The following is a 12,672-nucleotide window of genomic DNA, read 5'->3' on the forward strand; positions in this document are numbered from 1 at the left end:
GTTATACGTTTCGGAAAACGAGGAAAGCTAAACCCGCGATACATTGGACCTTTCGAAATCGTCGCCTGAATAGGTCCGGTAGCCTACAGACTACAACTACCCACGGAGCTAAACGGCGTGCACCCCGTGTTTCATGTTTCTAATCTGAAAAAGTGCCTATCAGATGAAACCCTTGTCATTCCTCTGGACGAAATCGAGATCAATGAGAATCTCTTGTTCGTCGAAGAACCAATCGAAATCATGGACAGGGAGGTGAAGCGTACTAAACAAAGTCGCATCCCGATCGTGAAGGTACGGTGGAACGCAAAGCGTGGGCCAGAATTCACGTGGGAACGCGAAGATCAAATGAAGCAGAAGTACCCTCACCTATTCTAGTTTTCTCAAATCTAGCTTTCAAACAGAATTTCGGGACGAAATTCCCTCTAACGGGGGGATGATGTCACAACTGTAAATTTTGAGCCATGTAATCTATGCATTCAACCTAATGTGAATCAAAAACTTCAATCAAATACAACGTGCTAGAACTATAAATAGTCATCAAACAATTGGAGACCCTAGAAGTTTTGGTTAAGTCCATTTTGGACTAAGACTTCCTTATTGGATCCAAATGGACCAATAAGCTCCCAATTGGACTATCATGGGTTTAGGACCCTAATTGGGCTCTAATTGGACCCACATTCGTTTATTTCAATATTTTGGGCTAGGTAGAACCTAGAAGGAAATAAAACACAAGTTTTGATCCATAATTAAACCTAACCTAGCTTAATAAAGCACAAAAATCACAATTTTATTTTATGAGTCCAATAAATACCCTAAACTACCTCTAATGTTGGGCTTGGGGGCAAAAGCCCAAATTTTTCCTCTTTCCCTTCATATTCTCGGCCCAAGGCCCAAATCCAAGGGAAGTTGACTTGTGTTGCCACCTCACTATTACCTAATGGATTTCTAGGCACATATCACATACCTCCATGCATGTATCACTTCAAGAGTCACTTCTTTCTCTCTTCTCTTCTTGCTCTCGGCCAAGCAACACCACACACACCAAAAATATCTCAACCTTCTCTCTAGAACACTCAAGAACTCTCCTTCCTCCCCTCTCCAAAAATCTCGAAATTTAGGGACTTTCCAAGAGGATTTTGCAAGTAAATCATCATCCAAGGTAAGATTATGCATAGATCTATAGTTTAAACTCTTTTGCTATCAAAATCCTTTCCTAATCTATATAAAAATCGTGATCTTACACCCTAGAATCATCTCAAAACTCAAGATCTTCATCAAAGGGAGCCAAGGCCAAAAACACTTCATTTTTCTTCCATCTTTTCTTCCAAAAACCGAGTCAACACCCCAAGGTGAGATTCATACCCCTATTTTCTGTTTTTATGAAGTTTTGTGGGGGGGGAATACAAGTGAAAGTGTAGATCTATATGTGTTTGTATGCCTTGTATGATTTCCATGCTTATATGTATGCTTTTATGTGTTTTTATGTTAGATCTAGCCTTAAAACCCATCAAAACCGAGATATATCTTGTGTTAAATGATTTTAGCTTCAAATATATTTCTAAACACAAAGTGCTTCAAGAAAAATGGCTAAGTGGTTTAGTAATAATTTTCTTTGGGTCAAAAATACAAATTTTGGGCCTAAAATGTGAAAAATACAAAATTAAGGGCCCAAATTGACATTTTTCAGATTCTGATGGTTGGAATGTGCCAAAACAGTTTCAATGAAACTATTTCTGGAATTTTATTCAATTAGAGGATTAAAAACATAAATTTCAAGCTTATTGGGCTAAAAATGAAAATTTCGGCCCAAGGAGGCCCATTATTCGAATTTTTCTGTTTTGAAGGGCCAAAACTGTGAAATTCTGTAAAACAGTGGACTATAAGTGTCCCAAACCCTTTTCAAAGGTTTAAAATGCTTTTCAAATTTAAAAAGGACCAAAGTTGCAAAAATATTCCAATTTGGGCCAAAATTGTCAAAATTGCGAAAAGAAGGGCTAAAACCGAGAAAAACTGCATTTTCAGGGGCTTAAACTGTTTTCTATGAAAAATATGCTGGAAAATGTTAATTTCAATACTTTTTGGTGTTAAAATGTCAAGAAAAATAGTTTAAGGACCAAACCGGGAAATATTGAAATAAAAGGGTTGAAAATGTAAATTTTACAAATAATGAGGGGCTGAAAACAGAAACATCTCAAGGCTGATTCATTATGTACAATTTGATTAAATAATGATACCTCGACTATCAACGAAATACAACTCATTACAATACCAAAAGTCGTTGTGAAACGAATTGGCTCGGTCTCGAGCCAATGGAAATCTACAACTACTAACTCTTCGATACATACAATTAACGATTGGTAATACATATACATACGAGTGTGCACAGACGTCTACGCACCATCTTCGGGCCCCAAAAGTGTAAAATCTTGCTTGTTGGGCCTAGCTAGCCCAATGACCTGATCTTAAGGCCCGAAGACACTTATTTTCTACGGAGTGTTGAGTTTTACCGACTCGGCACAACGTAGAGTGACTTTCAATGGCTTGTACCACTGTTCCCCAAGGGTCCCTGGTATTGCTAGAAGAGTCTGCTTATTTTACGAGGCGGGTCGGGGACCCCTCGCACGCATATTTTCCCCAACCGGTTAATGGAGTCACCGGGGTCTTCGTGACCTCTTTCTCTACGGATGTGGGACTACACTTAGTCCGGGCGATTGGATAACGTGATTAGTACGGACGACGCCTTCGGGTTCGTTAGTATAACTATAAACTGGGCGTTTGTGTAATGCGGGTTTGTAGTAAATAATCAATGCTCGAGAACCTTCCAACGTCGCCTGGGACAGACACTACTATTTTCGTAATGGTTTCAACGCAACTTAATGGATTTCAAAAGAGCTAGGGGAACATCGGGTTTCCCTAGGGTTTTTATTACATACAGATTTGAAACGCATACATCTTAAATGAACATTTTTTTTTCAAGTATAGAAACAAACAAGCATACCTATGGATCTTCACAAACGTTTTCCAAAGCTTTTCTTTTCAGAAAATATCGGATTTTCTGGTGGTTTTTCAAGAAATACAAACAATCGATTTCAAACACTACTTATGAACTCACCAACATTTCATATGTTGACGTTTTTTCAAAATACTTGTATTCTCAGGGAACCAGTGAATCAGGGGAAATCATACTCAGTGACGGTTGCAGTTTATTTTTGTATGAATTGAACAAATTAATTTTTGGGGAATGTAATGTTAAAACAATGTATGACATGTAAACACTACTGGTTGTACTATGTTGATGAATGGTGACGAATGTTGTTTTGTTTCATATATATTCAATGTTATGGTATTCAATTGAGTCACGACAGCCCCCGGACGTTTCCGCCGTCTGGTTCGGGGGTGTGACATAGTCGAACCTTATCAGTTCTATTTAGCTAGCAAGGTGATTTCTCCTCACTATACTTATGGGTCGAAGGCGTCAAGGTCTGCTCATTGATTTCATAACATGATATTTGTTGATATGTTGTGTATCGAATAGATATCCATGCTACGTTAGATATGCTAGTCTGGTAGATTTGTAGGAATACCTGTGATACTGTCTGATTATCTGTGTATGTTATTATCTGTTATATGTAAACATATTGAATGGGTTGGGTTGAGGTTGTACTGCTCCTTGCAGTAGCCAACATACCCTAGAGCAATCTAGATATGATTTGAGGGCCTGAAAGGGCATGCCAGACTCATATTGAGGGCTCATGAGTATTCCAGATATTAGTTGATGTCAGGGAAGGGTATGTCGGACTCGTATTGAGGTCTTAGTGGTATTCAGTCAGCGGACTGATCTGATCGGGGAGCAAGACAGACATAAGTTGTTGGCCGAGGGAAAACTAGACTTATGATGTGGGCTCAGGGTTAATCTAGTCTGTTAGCTTTCGACCCATTTCATGTTGATATTGTATGTGTTGGCACTTTGGGGGAACTCGCTAACATTTTGGCTTATAGTTTTGGGGGACGTTTCAGGTACCTTAGATGATTGCGGGAAGATGAAGGCGTGATCGTGCACCTCCTCGTGTTTTGTTTTATGATTTTGGGAAAACTCTAATATTAAACATATTTTGAGAGCTATTTTTAAATAATGATGATTTATGGATTGGTTTTGAAAGTTTAAGATTTTCATGAATTTTATGGGAGTTACAAGTTGGTATTAGATTCTTGGTTTGAGTGAATTAGAGGAGCACTCGTGTGAATCCAATCTCAAGCTAAGAAAAAAAAATTCAAAAAAAAAATTTAGATTGTTTTCAAAATAATCGAGGATGTGATGTGTACGATCAGACGGAGCCAGTATGTAGACCCCAAATTACCACATAATTATTTGAGATTATGCTTTGGTATGTTATAACAACATGCTAGTATTAGGATAGGGGTCTTTAGGAATTGTAAGATAGAATTGCCTGATATATGATGCCTTATCTCTTATAGAATCCCTTACTGATTGTTGTTTGACTCTTTTGCGTGTGAACCAACTATTTAGTGAATACACTAAGCCACATGCTACATGCCTTAAATGATCTTAGGATAAGAGATTTGGTCCTACTGCGCAACTCTTGTCTAAGTGCAACCATTGTAGGATTGATTCTTTTAGTCCATGATTGTTTAAATTGTGCCACATGTGATTGTATTCATACGATAGTTATCTGGCACCAATGGAGGGTCATGTGGCTATTGGTGGTAGGACGAGTTATGTGCGGTCAGCCAACCAGTCTAGATATGTATAGTATTCCACTAATATGTGCAGATCTCATATATAAGCATTCTAGTGTGTATCGTTAGGGTTGTTGGGGCGATCCGCTGAGACAAATATGGGTACGTGTGGAAGGTAGTATGGGCCCAAACTCCTAAAAGCATATGACCTGTATGCTTCTCAAGGAAGTCACAACCTCTAGGGCTTTGTTTGGGAGTTGGTACCCCTGTTATGATATGCATGTTATCTGATAAATCCTTGGTTTATTTTTAGTATGGTGATGACGAGACGATTTGAGGTTGGGTCTGGATCCGGATCAAGAGCTGGTTGTCGGGATGGGCCAGCTGCATCTGATGATAGGGTTAGGGAGATCCTACAGGAGGAGGTTGTCGCTCGCTTCTGAGCTCGGTTACCAGAGATGCTTGGGTCTATTAAGACCACCGTGATAGAATACTTTGATGAGCGTTATGTTGCTTTGTCTCAGGTTGATACTATTGCAATCACTGCGACCAATGTTGCTGCAAGGGTTGGATTGGTTCCGGTTTTTCAGTATGGAGACTTCAACAATACGAAGCCCCTGGGTTTTGATGGAGTTCAGGACCCGATCATAGCTATGAAGTGGCTATCTGATATTGATATATGCTTTCTCACCTACTCTTGACCAGCGGACCAGAGGGTTAGGTGCGTTATGGACCTTCTGAGGTCCGGAGCAAAGGATTGATGGATACTTGTTACCAGCTAGTATTCCTCTAAGCAGGGACCTGTTGTGGCTTTGGATCAGTTCTCGGAGATGTTCTGTTATAGGTATGTGCTGCTAGTGGATCGTGAAAGGTTGGCCTAGGAGTATTTGGACGTAACGCAGGGGACGGATATCACCAAGATGTTCACAAAGAGGGCTATGTTTTGTCCTGAGTATGTTGCATCTAAGCAGGCTCAAATGAACGATTACTTAAGCATGATCAAGACGGAGATCAAACAGTTTCGTTCCACCGAACGATATGGTTCTTTATTGGATTTGCAGGAGGCCGCCAGGTGGCATGAGATTAAGATTGACTTGCAGATGAGCAGAGACCGACCCTGATGCAGTCGCAGCCTCGGCCAAAGCGGTTTAAGACCACTAATGTCAGACTTTGGGGTCGGAAGGGCTATAGTTGTGGGAAGTGTGACAAGGTTCATGAAGGAGTGTACTGACCATCTTATGGGTGCCACAATTATCGACGACAGGGCCATACGAGGATGGATTGAATCATTTGGCTTAGTGGGTTTGACCAGTGGACTTTGACCAAATTTAACGTTGAGGGTATTTTAGGATTTTGATGGAATTGGTCATTTGATGGAATTAGGTACCAATTAGAGAGTTGAGAATCGGAGTCAAACATTATCACTTATGTTCAATTTTCAAGGTGAGTTATCCTCACTATACTTGCGGGTCGAAGGCATCAAGGTCGGACCATTTGTTTGATAAGTTGATATTTGTTCAATGTTAAGTCTGGAAGAGAGATGCATGCTAGTTTTGATATCCCAGTCTGGTAGATTGTCACACCCCAAAAACAAGAACGGCGAAAACGTTATGGGGCGGAGGACGTCATGTACAGTATCACAACAATGAAAAGTAGTAAACAAGCAACAACATCATCCATTGCATTAATAATATAATTTTAATATAAGTCTGTTCTGTCAAATTATAATAGACACTAAAGTATAATCAAAATGAAGGATGAGTCTTGAACGAGCTCCATCTTCTCTAAACCTTGCATCGGTACCTGTCTATTGACGACTTGATGATACAAGTAATTTTGAAAGAGAGTATCAACTTTAAAGCTGGTGAGATCATAAGTATTTTAGTGTCTTAATTTGTATGTAAATATTTGTATGTATATGAACTGTAGTATTGAAAATGTATATGAATTGTAAGTATAAAAATGTTTGTAAAACAACTTGTAAACGTTTGAAAAGCCCTAGAAATCCCTATGATTCCAACTATTATAAAAGAGAGTCTTCTACCAAGACCTAACTGCTCTGAATGTAGCCTCCTACCAAGACCTAACTGTTCTGAATGTAGCCTTCTACGAAGACCTAACTGTTCTGAATGTAGCCTTCTACCAAGACCTAACTGCTCTGAATGTAGTCTTCTACCAAGGCATCTAGTGTCTGTGTATGTCTCTTGAAAGAGTCTGTATTATCCCAAGTATGACTATCATTAACCAAAAATATAGTTTCTACGTTACCGTGCGTCGTGTGGATGTTCATGAAGTGAATGTAATGGGAAAATGAAATAGTACTACTGTGTAGTGTCGAACTACAACCTTACAAATTACCTCAAGTATAGGGTAATCTTGTGTACTGTAGTATTTGTAATAAATAACTACATCGGTACTCTTATTGCCTTATTTGAGGGATAAGGTATAATGTGATGGCTAGATCCCAGACTATATGCTCCCCTGACAAAGGGATTTTGGGACCTACACACGACCCCTGCACGTATGCAAGCCGTGAACATCCACATTACTATGATCATGTATACCCGATATAACTATCACAATTGCGTTGTGATTCATCGGTATAGTTAGATCCTGAACTTGTTCCATGCTATAGCATCTAGCGACGTCTATCCTATGTATATGTAAGCGTACTCATGTAAGTGTGATCATGTAATTGTACTCATGTAAGTGTGATCATGTAATTGTACTCATGTAAGTGTGATCATGTAATTGTACTCATGTAAGTGTAATGTTGTAATTGTACTCATTTTATGATATCGCGTTCTAATAATAGTTCTAGTATCTTCCTAAACTACCCATATGGTAGTTTACTAGTAATCTAGCTGGTACGTATGGACATGGATGTATACCCTTGCTACCCAAGGGCATTGGATGAACTGGAAGGGCCTTTATGACTATATATGTATATATGATATATAACTAATATTTAAACGACCTTCGGACGGATACCTGATATCCCACCAGACCACATCCAAATCGAAGAAAAGGAAATAGGGTGGATAGCCTTCCTAAGTCTTTTAAACATTTCTCATATAACTATACATATATAGGCATGCAATTTATAATATAAAAGCATAAAGTAAGTTTTGTAAAACCTTTGACCATAATTATTATCTATGAAAAGATTGACTTGTTGTCAATCAATAAAACGGTTTGAAGGCATGGGTTTGATAAAACAGTTTAGTATAAAGAAACATTTGTTTGAAACACAATTGTAAATGAGTTTGAAATGAAACATACAGAGTAAAATGTACAGTGTAATAAGGAGTTTTAAACACATAAAGTGTTTTTGAAAAACATTTGAAGTAAACTGTTTGGTAAAACGACTAACGAGTAGCCAATCATTTGAATGTTGCTTACTAATCACATGTGATTGATATAGTAATTAGCATAATTCTACTTGTATCCCCCCCATAAAACATTTAAAAACAGTTAAAACAATGATTAAGGGGTATGAACTCACCTGTTGTGGGTGATACGGATGAACTGAAGAGGTAGGACTGCTAGGTGTCAAGCGAAGACTTTAGACACACACAATGGTCCTATTTACATATGAAGACATATGTATATAAACAATTAGTGATTATAACAATAATTAACCATGTATAAACATCCTAATGCGAGGAAAACACTTTGGGCAAGTGCTAGGAGGCTAATGGTTTGCAACAAAGGAGTGCAAGACCTCATACGGGAGTTTTTGGTCTAAAGACCATGTGTGTTGGATTTTACGGCCCATGGTAGTAAACTCCTGGCCGTAAACTCTCTATTAGGTCACTAAATGAAGCTTAAAATTATTACAACTTAAGTGGTGAAGTGCTTCAAGGCTTAAACAAGTGTTTGGGCTTCCTTTTAACTCCTTTTAGGAGTTCACGGCCTTGGGACCAATCCCTTGGAGATTACGGTCGTAATCTCCCTTGGGAGGGTGTTTGTGGTGTTTTCAAGTCCCTAATTTAACTAGGAACTAAACTTATGCTAGTGTACAAGGCTTTAGGAGTGTTTATAGCACCATTTGGCACTATTGTTGGGAGTTCACGGCCTTGGAACTTCTTGGGTCGTGAACACCTTATTCTTGGTGTTCTAATGGTGTTTGCTAGCCCTAAACTCATTTAGGTACTTGTCAAAATTAGTCTCTTGGCTTAAGGAAGGCTTTTAGGGCATTTTGGCACATAAAAATGGAGTTCACGGCCCAAGAACTTCCTTGGCCGTGAACTCACTTTCAACCCTTGATTCTTAATGTTTTGAATGTCTAAAAAAGCGATGGGTAGTCTCAAGGTTCATTTCCAAGGTTTGGAGGGACATTGGCATACTTTGGCCCTTATAAAATAGTTTACTCTCCAAGTGTTCTCGGGCGGTAAACTCTCAAATCTTTGGGTTTTGATCATATTTTGATGTTATTAAACACACTCTAAGCTATATAATACAACTAGATAGAAGTACTCATGATTTGGAATGAAAACCCGAAGATCTGTGAGAGAGAATTTGGATTTTCTCTAGTTGGAAATGTAACTAATGAACTAAATATGGTTCTGAATTATATATATAGTCCTGGGATTTTTGGCAGAGAATATTTTTATTCCCAAAATGAACTCTAATATCCTAGAGTTTTGGAATAACAGTGTTGCACAATATCCTAGTGCATCCCCTTTCCTCATATCTCCTTAAGTGTAAATCCTGGAAAACTATCAAACTTATACCCAAAAGTCTAGAAATTCACTGTAACTGTTCTTACGTCTATTGACTTTTAGGGTTTGTACAGAATGGAAATTTCGGGTTGTCACATCGTCCCCCTGTTAAAGGGAATTTCATCCCGAAATTAGAATTTAGGTAAGGAAGTAGGTATGAATGATCGAGTCATGAGGAGGAAACTTCCTAATCGATTGGTTCTAGTGCTCCTAAGTGAAATCGGGTTCTCGGTTGGTATCCCAACGAACCTTCACTAACGGGCGACGGCGTTGCTTCGTCCGCTTGACCTCTCGGTCGAGGGTCAGTACAGTTCTAATACGAAGGAGTGGATCTCGAAAAGTGGACTTACAGAAGTCCTAACGGAAAGGTATGGTTTCACGATCGAGACGCGAAGAGTAGAATGCACGTTACTGAGTTCGCGGAGTAGATCTAGTCTACGAGACACAGGACCGATTCTGGTAAGAATCTAGGAGGTCCTGACTATCTTGGATTTAGCTTTCCATGCTTTTCAAAGCGCATTAAGTATTCCCAGAGTGAGTTTTCCTAAAGAATTTGGTCTCTCACTTGGAATATCCCAGGTTTCTTTCTCTTTCTTAACTTCCCAGTCAAGGGCCACCCCTTGCTAGGTCAAAGTCGTAAGGGTTTCTGTAATTTGTGAGAAGTTCTGAATGAACTATGATAGTAGGTTTGCAAGACCTAGAATTTTGCGAATTTCTCTCGGCGTCTACGATGTCGACAAATTCCCAATGGTTTTGGATAAATTAACAGAGTACTCAAGAATCTCCACATCACTAATAATGTGCCTTAGGAATTTTTGACTCTTCAATTCCAAAAATCATGTTTAGAGAACTTCGCGAAAGTTTCTCTGAGGGTAATTTTTCCATAGGTTCCTTCGTACTACGAGGGTAGATAAGTAAGTCATTACATGGAAAATAATGAACTGATCCAAGTAAGAAGGACGGACTCTATTCATTAACTCATGAATGATATGGGTGTATTGGTCCTATCCGAAGGGTACCACTACAGACTCGAAGTGTCCGCATCGATTTCGGAAGATAGTCTTCCGGACATCCTTCCCTAACACTCGAACTGGTGATATTCAGATCTCAGATCCATTTCTGAAAGTAATTCTCTCCTTGCGTTTGCTCAACCGCTTCATCTATGCAAGGCAGAGACAACGATTTCTATTGGAAAAATCTTGACGGAGTCCTCGATATCTGAGGTACATACGATGCAATCCGTCGATCTCTGGAAGAATAAGACCGGGGCTCTCCAGGGTGAGAAGCCTAGTCTTACAATTCTATTTCTGGGTAGTTCGCTAAGTTGTCCGGACTGTTCTTGTATCTCTATAGATGTTTAGACTGTAGAGTGATCTGTTTACAGAAGTCTTATTGGGTTCTAAGTTTGTTCACATGAGGATGCGATTACTCATAAGCTTGGCAGTTCTCCATCCTGAAGTTCATTTTAGAATCCATACCTGGTTCAACGATCACCATCTTGTGTATACGAATCGTATATAATTAAGATTGAAAAGATAGTTGAATAACTGATTCTTCTTTAAGCTCACATCCCAACGAGGAAAAGAAGTTAAAGTGGAATCATCAATTCTAAACCTGTAGAACCTTGATTATATATCACTCTTATGAATACATTCCTCAGTGATAACTCAACCACATGAATCCTTGGATTAAGCTTAACGTACTGAACGAGTGGTACTTCAGGGATTTCTTCGGAAAAGAGAAGAACTAAGAGGTACTCCACGCATGAGTACTTCGGTGTTCTGATATGACGGCTTCGATGGAAAAGCAATTTCGAAGAAGAGATGTACATATGAAGCTGGTATGGTGTGGATCAAATTGAATATAGTTGTATGATAATGTCGGAATCATACGGAAACTTAAAGACATAAGATTTTAACATAAGACATTTACAGAAAAAACACAACCGTGCAACCATGAACAGAGTTACTGTACTTTAAATTTACGACAAGACTATTGCTGCGAATAAGGTATACTACAAAAGACAAGTATACGCAGCACGAGCATCCCTATACAGACAGGATCTCGCAAAAGGTAAGACTCTAGTTGCACTAGTTTTGGATGGGTTATAATTCTGTTACAACGAAATGCTTAAAATACATTAACGAGGGTCCGACGTAGTTTCTCCTGCAGCTGTGATCCTAAAAATCTTCCCATCAGCACTCGAATTCTTCGCTATCGAGCAATCCTTCTTGAGGTGTCCAGTTTCACCACATTGGTGACATATCTGGACAGTACCAACATTGGTGGTTGAAGTGAAGTGTCGAGTAGAAGTTATGGGGATGCGGGTTCTTTCCTTGATCTCCCTTTTTGGGCAATCTCTTTTATGGTGCCCAAACTCACCACAATGATAGCAATCCTGGCTGGCTCTAGCGACGGTGGTTCCACAGAAACGAGCAATGCGTCCCAGTCTATTGCAATTGGTACCTTGCAATACCCGGCAGGCTCCATTATGATGATAGCCACACCTGCTACACTTTGGAAGCATTCCCTTATATTGCTTCCTAAAGCATTCGGCTTTATCACTACTTTCGTGAGTAGGGTCGGTCCCGACGACAAGGACTTGAGTGATAAGTCGTGCCGGTGCTCCACAGCTACGAGCATGGTGCCTTATGTTTAGGAAATTGCAACATTGCATATCATGGCAAGCCCCATCATGATGGAAACTACACTTATCACACTTTGGGAGTTTTCCCTCGTATGGCTTGCTCGGTACAGGGATGGCAGGGGTTTCCACTTGTTGTTGTTGCATAACCAGCCTTTGGGATTTCTTGCGTTCTTTCTGGGCTTGACGCTTTCGTTTCTTGTTCTCTGCTTTTCAGCTTTGCGAGCCTGTGACTGTTACCTTTTGACAACATCCGATGGATACCACAATTAGAAACTTCAACCCCATCATCATCATTGATTGAGCTTATAGCGCTACGGTGTGCAAGGACAACTATCACGGCAGCCATTACAGCAGTTGTAACTGTGGTTTGGAAGGTAGTGGCATCCATAGGAAAAGCGGAGGTTTCGTTGTTCGACTGATTGCTTCCTGAAGACGACATGATTCTGTAGCACGAAAGATAAGGATTTTGTGAGCGATTCTGGTTGACCCTAGGTGTACTTCGATTGCTCAATCAAGAGTAAGAGTATGTTTTCGACAGTTTGACCTACATCCCTTTGATGCAGTCCTAGTACGAATTGGAAGTATGTTCACGGAGGTTTGACC

Source organism: Lactuca sativa, chromosome 1 (assembly GCF_002870075.4).
Source record: "Lactuca sativa cultivar Salinas chromosome 1, Lsat_Salinas_v11, whole genome shotgun sequence".
NCBI lineage: Eukaryota > Viridiplantae > Streptophyta > Magnoliopsida > Asterales > Asteraceae > Lactuca > Lactuca sativa.